Consider the following 14,296-nt stretch of genomic DNA (forward strand, 5'->3'; position numbering starts at 1 on the left):
AGATGTGAGCTCCAACTCTGAGCATTTAGGCTGGTTTAATTATAATGGATTTACTTTCCTCTTAATAACTGGTTGATTAAACTGAAATTAGTAAATACACGTTCTTTATAATTGTATGTGGTGTATGATATGTTATTTCTTGCTGACGGATAATTGCACATGGGCAGTATTTGCACAGCATTCTCTCAAACTGGGGATCCATTAATTGAAACATCCCAACTTTCCTGTTTGGTGAGACCTCAATCATACCAACCCTAGGCGTACATTGTTTGAGAAAGGTGACTTTCTCACTGCTCAGTCCAGTGGCTATTGGCAGAGTTGACTGACAAGCCAAGTCTCTATACAAGCCCAGTCAGGGGGCTTCACTTCTTTTTTCCTTGGAATGGTGGAGGTGGAGGGGTGCACTCATAGAAGTATGTTGAATCATGAGCAGTATGGATTGGGTGGGCGCCAGGAAATTTTCTTTCCCAGAGTGCGGGTGTCTAGGACCAGAAGGCATAGAATTAAAGTGTGAAGTGAATGTTCAGAGAGGGTATAGGTGAGAATTTTTACACACAAGGAGTATGTACTTCAATAATAAATTTACTTTGAGCTTTGGTTGGAATCTGGAATATCAGACACCCTGAGCCAATAGGCTGCTCCTGGACTTATTTCCGCTTGGCATGATTAACATTATTATTTAATTATTTATGGTTTTATATGCCTATATTTCTACACTATTCTTGGTTGGTGCGGCTGTAACGAAACCCAATTTCCCTCGGGATCAATAAAGTATGTCTGTCTGTCAAAATGTGCTGCTTGAAGTGTTAGAAGAGGCAGGTATTTTTACATTTAAGAAGCATCTAGCAAAGAACTTGAATTGTCAAGGTATAGAAGAGTACGGACCTAATGAGGGTATCTGAAATAATAAAGATGAGTGCAATGGTCAGTGCTATCATGATGGTCTGAAGGGCCTGTTTCTGGACTGTATGACTCTATCACTCTAACTTTCTGATGTCAAATCTACTGAGATCTTGATTTAAGCTCTATGCTACCTATTCTGCAACAATAGTTCATCTTAGGGTAATTTCATGGTTTTCTCCATTTATAATTGATCACACCTGCTCCTTGACGTTAAAGGATGAAAGTCATTATTTTCCAGTTTTGCATCATTATCATGCCTCTATCTTGTTGTCATTCTCTCCATTGCAAAGTATAAATATTTCTCCATTGTGCTTCAGTGACCTGATTTGGATCACAATTTCAAGTCATTATCCAAAGCCAGCACTGTGCACTCCAAATGTTTCTACTCTGGCCTGGACTGATTGGTTTGACTTTTTTGCCATTCAGAAATTATCAGCAAATTTGAGAACTGAGTTATGCTGCTTAGAGATTCGTCGAGTACCACTCCTCAGAAACAGGCCCATCAACCCATCTAGTCTGTGCTGGCCTGGTCTTCTGCCTAGTTCCATCTGCCTGTATTCATGTACCTATCCAAAATTCTCTTCAAGGTTACAACTCAACTTGTATCTACCACTTCCACTGGCAGCTCACTCAACCTCGAACTATGTGCTAAGTGAAGAAGTTTCCCCTCAGATTGTCCTTAAGAATTTCACCTTTCACCCCCAAGCCAATAATCTTTAGTTTTCATCTCACCCAACCTGAGGGTAAAAGCCTGCTTGTGCAGTCTTTTCCTTTCCCTTTAGGAGGGATATTGGAAAACTGAAGTGAAAAAGCATGGATAATGCATTTCCAGGTACCAGGAGAGAGTGGAAATACTGGAGGATGGTGAGAATAGGGGAAATTTTCATCACAGTTCTTGGAGGGAGCATGGAGGAGTGGATGGGGCAGAAACGCAGCAAATAGAAAAAATATAGTCTGTCACCACTTCAATTAAGGCTGAGACGGATCCACATTTGAAGAGAAAGGAAAGGAAAATAAGAAACATAGGTACAGTAGATGGCTTTGTCAAAGTAACGAGGATGAAGAATTGAATGGAGTTCCTACTGGGTGGAGTAGGAAAAAGTGGGCTCAAGTTAGCAGCACATACAGTTCATGGTGGACACTGGCTGATCGCCCAGCACTGGAAATAGATATAGAGAACCAGAAAAAGGGGATGAAAAGTGTGGGGATGAGGAAAGGCTGCAAAATGGAAACAAAGATAATGACATTTCTCATTCTGTGGCACTAATCCTGATATCAATAGTAAAAGGGAAGAGAGGGGAAACTGAGTGAGGGAAGAGAAAGTATTTCACATCCAATGAATGAGAAAGCATGCCAAATGTTCCATGTTGTAGCTCCTCCTTTGTTTTTATTCCGCATTAACATCCACATTTGTCTAACTCCTTTCTATTTATTCTCTTCTACCTTCCTCCTCATCAAGGACCTTCCCTTTAGTAATTTGCCTTTCTCAACTTTGTCTAAGGCCCATTCTATCCTCAAAAACATCTTCTAACTCAATTGAAATGTGGCTGCCCTGAATCTTTAAATGGAGCCGCACTTTTCAGGAGAAGCAGCCAGAACTAAACTAAAGAAACTTGTGCAAGCAGGAAAATTTGAACTAATTAGCCATAACTAATTAGCAGATCAATTGTGGAAATAGATTTTTTGTTTTAGGTTAACGCTAACTGACTTAATTTGTCGATTCAAAGGGAATGTCTGGATTCCATCATTGGGAATGCCATCAAATAGGGTGATCAGCCAATCACATTGAAGTAATCCACAGGCAACAAACAAGAAGCAAATTGAAAACTCAAACAGAAGATTGAAACATGCACACAAAATAAAGTTAGAACTTGAGTATCATAAAAAGTTATTTCTTTAAAAAAATCCATTATTTTGAGATATTTCTGTGGAGAATCTATATGCCTAAAATTAGTTTCATGAGTCAATGTATTGCAAAAGCAATATTTATGATTTAGTACAGTGGGGAATTTTATTAAAGTGATAGAAAAGATTAACAAGACAGTAAGTCTAAATTACAAAACACAACATAAAACAGTTGAAAATATGAGTCTCATGCCCATCTGCTCATCAAGGACTCTGGCTTTAAAACAGGCCTGGAGAATCTCAGAATGCCTTGGCATTGATCACGATTTTGTTCTGAGAAGTCTGACAATCATGTTCACTAATATATACAACAAAGCCCGTGCTTCTAAATCTATTCTAGCCCATTTGTCAGAATCAGAATCTGGTTTATTATTGCTGTCTTAGATCATGAAACTTGTAGTTCTATATATATTTTAAAATATATAAATTAAGTAAGTAGTGCAAAAAACAAAAATAATGAGTGTAAATAATAGTGTTTATGGGTTCTTTGTCCATTCAGAAATCTCTTGGCGAGGGGAAGAAGCTGTTCCTAAAACACTGATTGCTGAGTCTTCTGAGCGTAGTAATGAGAAGAGGTCATGTCCTGAATGGTGAGAGTGCTTCGTGACAGATGCTGCCTTTTAGGTGTACAGGCAAGATTTTATTTTGTCTATTAAACCAGTCATCGTATCACATTCCTTCAAATCAGTAATCGTATCACCATCCTTCATGGATTATCTGCATTCTTCAAGGCCTAATTGGACTCCGTGAATCTGTAGCTGATGTCTTACGTACCTTCTTAACTAACATGTCTGCTCGCTATGAGGACTGTGAGTGGACAATTCCATTTCAAATGAAAAGATGCATTTTTAACTCTCTCATTACAGTTTGTTCCCCATACCTTTCACTACATCAATGATGACTCTAAGCTCTGGAAATGCCTCTTTAAGAAAACAGCTGTAGAATTAATGCCATGTGACTACTGAAACTACTTCACCATACAATCAGCTCAAGGCTGAACCTATACCTCATGCACATTCTCAAATTATCCCTGTTTCCTGCAATATCCTTGATATTCAGAAACCGAATCATCTCAGCCTTGAACTTAGTCAATTGCCACAGCCAGATGAGATGGAGAATTCCAAAGATTTGCTGCTCTCTGAGTTGAGAAGTTTCTCCATTTCTCAGCTACGTGGCCAGCTCTTTCTGCTGAGACAAGAGCCCTTCATTCAGAAGAAAGAGCCTCCCGGAAGGCCTTTGCACATTGGTACTAGACCATTTCAAGGCTGTGGCAGCACCTGTGATACCTTTCACTTGCTGTTGCCTTGCTAATGCTTGAGTGCTTGGTGGCGGGAGCCGGCACTTCTTTTGACCGGTGGGGAGAGGGGGATTGTAGCTTGCTGCCGCTTACGCACGGGAGGAAGGAGAGCTCGGGGGGGGGGGGTACTTTGGGGTTCTAACATTTAACTGTCATTCATTCTTTGGGGGCATTCCTTTGTCTTTCGTGGATGGTTGCGAAGAAAAAGCATTTTGGGATATATTTTGTACATATCTCTGACATTAAATGTACCTTTGAAATCTTTGACTGGAATGTTTATCGCTGTGAGGATAAGAATAAAATAAATTATTTTTTAATAATTTAGATTTGAACTGATGCTTTAATTATTTATGGAATGTGGTGATTTTATCTTTTTAACTCAATGTCATTAAAGCATAATGATGAATACAATCTTTCAGCAATGCACACAAAATGCTGCAGGAACACAGCAGGACAAGCAAATCTATGGAAATGAATAAGAAAGAGATGATCCTTCTTCAATTCAATCAGTATTTAATTTTAAGAGCACTGCTATATTTCTCTTCATCAGAAAGATTCAAAATTCAGCTGCCTTGTTGGACAGAAACGTGATTGTGGGGAATTGCTCTAGCCCTCCCATGTGGCCTAATTACATAATTCAAAGCCCTGGTCTCAAACTGATTGGGTCTAAGATCTCTTGGTCGGCAAATTCCACTTGATGAATCTGAAGCGTGGCATAATGAGGAATACAAGGTGAAAATATAGGTTGTGTATATGACACTGCCAAATCCCAGCCATTAGTGAAATCTGTTCACAAACGTACATTGTGAATAGCTGGCTGCCTGGAGCGGGCTGATCATGTGCCTGATCACGGGTAACTGTCAGTATGAAACTGACCCATTCATTCCTACCTTATCATTTCCTTACATTAAACAATTTCTTGTCCATGCTAATACGTTTTCCGTCAATCCAAAAATTCTGAGGTACTATTTTATTAACAATATTTTGTATAGTCTTTTTTCAAATGCTGATTGAACATATTTGTTCACTGGTTTCCAATATCTGTCTTGACTCTTCCCACTCCTCCTTCTTTGCAATGTTCTTTTAACTCTTCATTGTCATTTCTTTTCACTAACTGTGTGGGTGTGCCTCAGCATGCTTCATTGCATTAACCATCTGACATAATTGCTTTGATTCTTTGTTAACCTCACCAGAGCTGACTGCAGGTGGTGCCAGCGGGATTGGAACCTTGGGAATTTACACCATTTTACCACCTTTTTGTGTTCATCCCCCTTGTCTCTGCTTGCTTAGGCATTGCTAACTCTTTTTCTTTTATCGCTGTGTGCACTGAATAAAAAAAAGATATTTCTCGATTGATAATGAAAGCGGAAAATGTCAGAAATGCTCATTTCAGGCAGGGTCTGTGAAGAGAGAATAATGGTAACATTTCAGGACCAAGGGTAAAGACTAGAATGAAAGAGAACTCTCTTCCTTTTTCAGTTCTGTCAAAGCAGCTTAAACATTAACATTTTCACCGCATTTAAGGTCTGGAATGAATTCTCCTTCTGCAAATAGGTTTTATTTCAGATTTCCAGTAACTGCAGTGTGTTTGAACTTCATCCCATGTGGCAGCTTTGTTGACAAGGAAACTACACTAAATACAGTCTCTTCTATATGTAATAACAAATAAAATAGTCTACAGCCTCAAGATAACACTGATATTTTCCCTTTTGTACTAACCTTTCAGACTGAACCACCCATATTATCCTGCCCATCAATTCATACTGTGAGAAATTTCAAAAGGTGGAAAAAATAGTTTGTAGTGCTCTTATCTAATTAGGACAGACAATAAACATAATGATAGCCTAGGTCTCTAATTTTATGCTTTGCATACTTTGAAACTAGAGTTGTTACAGATTCCAGGAAATTAACACCAGGAAACTTAGCAAAATTTGTAACATAGTAAGTTTATTTTTTTTCAGTTTGCAGTTACTGTATCAGACCATGATTTTGCAGGTCTTCTATACATCTTAGCCTGCTTGGGAATTTCTGTACTGGTCGAATTACTGGAAGATCTTGTCTATGGCGGCGTACCTAAGTGTAAACCCACCTACAGTATTGTTCTAATGAGTCAGCATTCGCCACAAGCACTGTTTATGTAATTCATGCCATCGAGACAAACCACTGATCTTTGCAATTGTAATATATGTAGATTTGAAAAACACAACAATAAGAAACTTTGCATTTTAATTTTTTCAAGTGTAGGGGATTCTCAAACTAGAGGGCACCGAATACGTGCATAGATCAGTCCAACACAGGAAGAGGCCCTTTAGCCCACAACACTGTGTGCTGAACCTGCTCAAAAGTAAAAGGTTAGGGAGAGGAGAGAACTTTTGGAAGCAAATGTTTGTCCGTTCCTTTCTATGTAGGCGTGGGTTTCCTCCCAGTGCTCCGGTTTTATCCTACAATCCAAACACGCAGCAGTTAGTTGATTGATTGGTTATTATCAATTGTCCTGTGAGTAGGCTAAGGTTAAATCGGTGGGTTGCTGGCCAGCACGGTTCAGTGGCTGGAAATGCCTGTAACACGCTGTATCTCTAAATAAACAGTGAAAAATTAGTTTTAACAACACTCCAATTAGTTGTACATTCACAGCATTGAAACTAGCTTTTAATCCCAGTCTTAAGTGTAAATTTCTTGACTGATGTGGTAGGACTTGAACAGGTCTCCAAATCAGCATCCTAAGCTTGTGGACATTTGACCATTCAGCCAGCTTTCCCCTAAATCCAGTTCCAGTTCTCTCTGGTTTTTGGAGCTTTATGGTTGGAGAAATATACCCCATTGTCATGGCCAGTGAGCTCATCCCTCTCACAGACAAAATCCTCCATCTGCAGAATAATTATTCAAAGCAAAAAAGACAACCTTACTCTTGTGCAAAGAGAAAAGCTAATGGAGGAAATGGAAGCCTGTAGACATGGTAACTCACAGTTCCTAAGAAAGCCCTGTAATATATAACTTATTCACAGGCCTCTCAGATTTCAGATGGTTTCTATTAAGCACAATGCATTGTGCAACACTAAGGTTTTCATCCCGCCAGCAGAATTGAATCCTCTAAACACTTGGCCTTTGTTTGCTTATTGTTGAACAATGTAGTGGGATGACTTACATATGCAAATTATAATATGGAAGGGAAAATTGTCGCTGCAGTTCAGCTCAGATTGGAAAGGGCAATGTGACATTTCACCAGTTAAAATAAACTCTACTGACAAGACCTTTCTGAGTGTGGTCTCTGTGTGTTTGTAATAAAGCCCAATATAGGCATGATGAAAAACACCTCATCTTCCATCTGGTCCGAGTATCAAATTCTGCAATTTCAGGTAACTCACTTTCTCTGTCTGTGTCAGAACTGTTCATTCCTGTTCTAAATCATCCATTTGTGGTATTTAGTCATTTTTTATCTCTTCACTAGCACAGACTGCACTGCACTTTGCAACCATTTTGCTTCTTCATTTGTAATAACATTCTCTAACTGCCCCCCCTTGGCACATCACTTGATGCCTCCACAACAACCCCAGCATCATGTTATCATAGATACTTAATTTGCCTTACCCACTCTCCCCATCTTTTTTGCAGCTTAATGCTAACATTTACTCTCATTGTTCTTCTTCCCAGTCCTAAGTGTCTCCAAACTTTAGTGTTATCTTGGTGTCTCTTACCACAGATGCTATCTCATCTGCTGAGAGTTTCCAGAATTTTCAGCATTCGTTTCAGATTTCCAACACTCATCTCATCTATGGTTTTGAAAAATACGCTTTGTGCTCGCTTCGGCAGCACATATACTAAAATTGGAACGATACAGAGAAGATTAGCATGGCACCATACGAGGATGACACGCAAATTCGTGAAGTGTTCCATATTTTAAAAAAAAGAAAATTACGCTTTTTGATTACAACGAAATTGCAGTAAAAGGCCATTAGAAATAATTAAAGTACAATAGGGGTACTTTAAAAAGTGATTAAATTTCTTGCGATTATTGAAACATTTGCAAAACATGTGATGTAGAGTAAGACAAAGTAGTCTTAAAACTATTATAAACATATGAAATTAGTGTGGTTTTGACCATTGAACAGAAAATTAAAGTACTTGGTAAACAATACAATAAACAAGCTAATATGTCGGGGTATTTCAAAGAGTTCAAAGTTCAAAGCAAAGGTTATTATACAAGTATGTATATGTAACCATATACAACCCTGAAATTCATTTTCTTGTGGGCATACTCAGCAAATCTATAGAATAATAATGATAACAGCATCAATGAAAGATCAGCCGGAGTCTAGAAGATAACAAACTGCAAATGTAACTAAATAGCAATAAATAACAAAAACTTGAGGTGATGAGATAAAGAGTCCTTAAAAAGTGAGATCATTGATTGTGGGAATATTTCAATAATGGGTCAAGTGATTGTAGTTATCTCCTTATATTTAAGAGCCTGCTGGTTGAGTGGTAGTAATTGTTCTTGAACCTGGTGGTGTGAGTCTTGAGGCTCGTGGACCTTCTATCTGATGGCAGCAGCGAGAAGAGAGCATGACCTGGGTGGTGGGGAGCTCTGATGATGGATGCTGCTTTCCTACAACAGTGTTTCATGTAGGTGTCCTCAATGGTTGAGAAAACTTTACCTGTGATGCATTGGGTGGAATCCACTACCTTTTGTAGGATTTTCTGTTCAAAGACATTGATGTTTCCATACCAGGCAGCCGCACAGTCAATATGCTCTCTGCTGCACACCTATACAAGTTTGCCAAAGTTTAAATGTCATATTGAATTTCCACAGACTCCTAAAGAATTATAGGTGCTGTTGTGCTTTCTTCTTAAATGCACTTATGTTCTGGGTCCGGGACAGGTCCTCTGAAATAGTAACATCCAGGAATTTAAATTTGCTAATGCTCTCCATCTCTGATCCTCCAATGAGGACTGGCTCATGGACCTCTGGTTTCCATCTCTAAAGTCTATAATCATCTTCTTGGTCTTGAGTGAGAGTTAGTTGTTATGACACCACTCAGCCAGATTTTCAATCTCCCTTCTGTATGCAGATATATCATTACCTTTGATTTGGCCAACAGCAGTGGTGCCATCATCAAACTTGAATATGGCATTGGTGCTGAGCTTAGCCACATTATCATAGGTACAAAGTAGGTAGAGCGGGGGGGGGGGGGGGGCGTGGTTGGCTAAGCAATGCGGTGTACCTGCGTTGATGGAGAAGGTGGGATGAGTAAGTTTTATTCCAGATAAACCTTTAGCAAGGTTTATTCCAGATAAATGTCAACAAAGAATCACTTTGCTCTGATTCCTATATCCTAAGGTGGGTGAGAACTCCAATTTACCAAAACATGCAATGATCATTATCTGACAGTGATTGATCCAATGCTTCTTTAACATTCCATGAAAGACAAACATGAATACATGGAGAAATAAAGGTTACGGTTTAATTGTGAAAGGTGTTGCATCACATCTCTGCTCTTGCATTCCAGACCTCTTGAAATGAAAGCTAACATTGCATTTGCCTTCCTCACCACTGACTCAATCTGCAGGTTAACCTTTAAGGTGTTCTACACAAGGACTCCCGAGTCCCTTTGTATCTCAGATTTTTGGATTTTCTCCTTGTTTAGAAAACAGTCTGCACATTTAGTGCTTCTACCAAAGTGTATGACCATGCATTTTCCAACATTGTATTTCATTTGCCATTCTCTTACCGATTCTCCTAATCCATACAAGTACTTCTGCAGCCTACTTGCTTCCTTAACACTACTTGCCCCTCCACCAATCATCATATCATCTGTAAACTTGGCAACAAAATTATCTATTCCACCATCTAAATCATTGATATACAGCATAAAAAGAATGGTCCCAACACCAACCCCTGTGGAACACCACCAGTCACTGGCAGCCAATCAGAAAAGAATACTTGTATTCCCACTCGCTGCCTCCTACCAATCAGACAAAGCTCTGACCATGCTGGTAACTTTCTTATAATACCATAGGCTCTTAACTTGGTAAGCAGCCTCACATGTGGCATCTTGTCAAAGCTCTTCTGAAAGTGCTTTTGCTCTATGTGGTGGTATAAACTGGAGGGCGAGGGCACAGATTTAAAGGTAGGAAGGAAAGGTTTATAGGGCATCTAAGGGGCAAAATTTTCATACAGAAGCTAACAGGCATATGGGATAAGTTTCTAGGGGAGGAGGCACAGACAGATAGAATTACAATGATTGAAAGACAGGTATGTGGATAAGAAATGCTTGGAGACATGGGACAAACACAGGCAAATGGGAATAGCTTAGGTAGACAGGTAGGTGAATTGGGAACCAAGGCCTCTATGAATCTATGAATCTAAATCACATTTACTGCCCTGTGTTCCTGCATTTCCTTGTTAGTTCCTCAGAAAATTCTCCTTTAGATGGATGAGATATCAACAAAACAATATTGACTCATTCTATTCAGTCCTTGTCTTGCCAAAGAATATAAATCTCACCCCTCTGAATCATCTCCAACAATTTCCCTACTATTGAACTGTAGTTTCTAGACTCTTTGAACAAAGAGACAACATTAGCTATCCTTCTGTCTTCTAGTACTTCGCCTGTTTCTAATGAAGATGCAGAAATTTCCACTAGAGCCCACAATATCTCATCCAGCACTTTCCTTATCACACTGTGATAGATCCCATCATCCTTGGGGATTTATCTGCCTAATGAGCTTCAATATTTGCCAATGACACAAATATTCTGGCAGAATTTTAGATGGTAATGAAGAGGCATATAGGAGCCTGATAGATCAGTTGGTTGAGAGGTGTCACGACAATAACCTTTTCCTCAATGTCAGTAAGATCAAGGAACTGATTGTGAACTTCTGGAAGGGGAAACTGAGGAAACACACACCAGTCCTCATTGAGGGATCAGCAATGGAAAGAGTGAGAAGTTTCAGTTTCCTGGTGTCAACATCTCTGAAGATCTACCCTGGTGTGACAGTGGTTAAATTTCATCACGACTTTAAGAGAATTGGTATATCATAAATATGCTCACAAATTTCTACAGATGTTACCACGGAGAGCACTCTCACTGCTTTGATTGGAAGTTCCCGCCTGCTTCAAAAGGACAACAGTCAAAACCAGTGCACAAGAAGAGCAGGGTGAGCTGCTGTAACAACTATCACCCAGTAGCACTCACTTCAACAGTGATAAGGTGCTTTGCGAGGGTTTGGTTATAATCAACACGTGCCTGAGCAAGAACTTGGACCCACTGTAATTTAACTATCACAATAGGTCTACAGCAGATACTATCTCATTGGCTCTTCACACAACCTTGGATCACCTGGACAAAAGTAATACTTACGTCAAGCTGCATTTTAATGACCACAGCTCAGCATTTAATACAATCATTCCTTGAGTTCGGATCAAAAAACTCTAAAACCAAGTCCTCTGTACCTCGCTCTGCAAATGGATCCTTGATTTCCACACTAGTGCGGATTGGAAATAACATCTCCTCACTGAAAATCAACATTGCCACACCTCAAGGATGTGTGCTTAGCCCATTGTGCTACTATCTCTATACTTAAGACTGTGTGGCTAGGCACAGCTCAAATGCCATCTATAAATTTGAATGCAAATTGTTTATGGCTGAAGGAAATAAAAAGGAGGAAAGGCGGACCCTGGTGACCCAGTCAACCTGCTAATAGCACAGCAACAAGACACTAAGTCACCACCCACCTCTTGTTTTCCCTCTGGCCATCCCTGATGTATCCAGGGCTATATAGATAAGAGAACCGGAATGTGTAAGACACAGAGATGGTGCTAAAATGTAAAGATACTTTCAAATATTGTATCTTGGAATAAAGGCTGTTTGTGGGGGGTGGGGGGAGGTGGTTAGATGTTTTGTGGTGGGAATAAGGTAAGAAATTAACTGGAAAACGGACCCAGGGTGAAGTCTGAGTTCACTAACCTTGAGGGCCAAAGTCAAAGTCAAGGATTTTGCTCTGGCACAGTGAAAAGATTACTTCCTGCAGTGTCATGGGCACATAGCATCAGATACACAACATTCACAAAAACAAATAAAATTACATAGAATTATGCAAGGATGAACACTATTAGAACATAATGAAGTCTATTGTATGCAATGTACTTATACTGAGGTAGTGATGAGGTTGATTTAACAACTGAATGGTTGTATGGAAGCAATTATCTTTCTTCACTTTTTTACTTATTGTGATGCAGCTCAGAATAGGCCTATCCAGCCTTTTGAGTCATGCCACCCAGAAATTTCCCAATGTAGTTCCAGCCTGGCCACAGAACAACATACAATGACCAACTAAACAGCCAACCGGTACCTTTTTGGACTGTGGGAAGAAACTGCAGCACCTGGAGGCAGCCCATGCATCATGGGGAGAATGCACATACTCACTACAGGCAGCGGCAGGGAGTGAGCCTGGGTCATTGGCACTTTAAAGCGTTGTACTAGCCACCGTGCTGATATGCTGCCCTTGAAACGAGTGATGTGGGGCTTCAGGTTTCTGTCCTCTTGCCCATTGGTAGCTGCACAAAGGTGGCATGGCCCATTTGGTTGAAATCTTTGATGATAAGTGCAGTCTTCCTGCCCCAAAGAATGAATGACAGTTAAATGTTAGAACCCCAAAGACCCCACCAGTTCCCCCCTCCCACACACTAACAGCAGCAAAGCGATGACCCCCTCCCCCACCAGCAAAAAAGCATCGGCGCCCCTCCCCCTGAGCACTCAAGTGTGCAGCGAAGCATCAATAAAGACTCAGACTTGCGGTACCCCAGAGATAACTCGTTCACCCGGTATTCCAGTGGTCCCCAACCAAAAAAAGATATTAAAGATAGAAATAAAGCTGTTTCCTAAAATGCAAGCAAAGGGGTTGCGGCTTAACGCCCGTATAACTAAGCTCCGCCCTCCAGCAAAATATTGAAATTGCCATGGTGGTACTTCAGTTTGTCATAGCTGGGTTATCAGTCCAGTTGTATGATTCAAAGATTCAGAGCACATTTATCAGCAAAATATTTATGCAATATACAACCCTATCTTTCCACACATAGGCACAGAACAAGGCAACACTGTGGAGGCTGTTCAAACACCCAAACATCAAACACCCAACGTGCAAAAAAAGTACAAATCATGCAAACACTGAAAATAAAACATCAAACCACAGAGTCTAGGAATATTCAGTTTAGTTCAATTCAGTTCAATTTAGCACTTGGTCACTACAGGCTGCAGAGCCGGACCACCCTGATGGAAATTGCACAAAATAGCAAAAAGAAAAGGAGTCATCAGAGACCAGAAACACACATAACATGAACTGCAGAGTCAGATTCACAAGCCATGTAGATTAAACCTTGCCCAGGATCCAAGACTCTGGCAGCAATGATCTATAATGTTATTAAACCATGATGGTACTTCATGTATGGCCATCACCTATGGTAACCCTGTAATCCATTTTTACTAGTAAGTTTGCACAAGATGTGGATTTCTTGCAATGATGAATACAAATAATGTGCAGGTTGATTCAAGAATGCAAAAAGCCGCTGCAGCATTCAGCAATGTTACACAGTGGGAGAAAGGAAGTGAAGGATATGGAAGAAGGGGGCAAATTTAGAGCATTTGTAGACATCAATCTGAGTGCAAGGCCATTGAGCACAAGGTTACGTTGTGCAACTGATATGACTGGCAGGTCGTTCAAAGACTTAGACCAAGGAGGATTCACATGTTTACATTGAATAGTCACTCCTGCATCATCAGCCAATACCAAGCTCTCTTTCTGCACATCCTGATTCTCTAGACTGGCATCATCAGTTTGTGAAGCCTGTTTGAATAAAAATTAGGGGCATTGTGCTTCTGTCACCAGTATGATGGGAAATGTCAGAAAAACTGTCACCAATTATAAAACAAGGTTCAACAATTTCCCTTCTGTTACAGGTAGAAGTGGAAAGATTACTTCGGCACTTTATACGCCACCTTGTATCAATAATTTCTGCCCTTAATATTCATCTTGAGAGAAACAAAAACACATTAGACAGTGGTCAGAGCGCCTGATTGGGAAAAAAAAAATATTTTCTAACTTCCTGTAACAATTTTTAATGTGAGAGGTTTTCACAAGATGATAGGATTTAATTTTTTTTTAAAGCACAGTGGCCACGTCAGATATGCAGAT

The 14,296-nt window shown here is 39.9% G+C and overlaps 1 non-coding gene across 1 annotated transcript; it reads left to right on the plus strand.

Moving 5' to 3' along the window:
- Nucleotides 1-7,899: 7,899 nt before the first annotated feature.
- LOC132402360 (U6 spliceosomal RNA) lies at nucleotides 7,900-8,005 on the plus strand. Its single transcript, XR_009514881.1, has one exon. It is a non-coding gene; the product is annotated as a U6 spliceosomal RNA (small nuclear RNA).
- The last annotated feature ends 6,291 nt before the right edge of the window (nucleotides 8,006-14,296 follow it).

The sequence above is a fragment of the Hypanus sabinus genome, chromosome 11 (assembly GCF_030144855.1).
Source record: "Hypanus sabinus isolate sHypSab1 chromosome 11, sHypSab1.hap1, whole genome shotgun sequence".
NCBI lineage: Eukaryota > Metazoa > Chordata > Chondrichthyes > Myliobatiformes > Dasyatidae > Hypanus > Hypanus sabinus.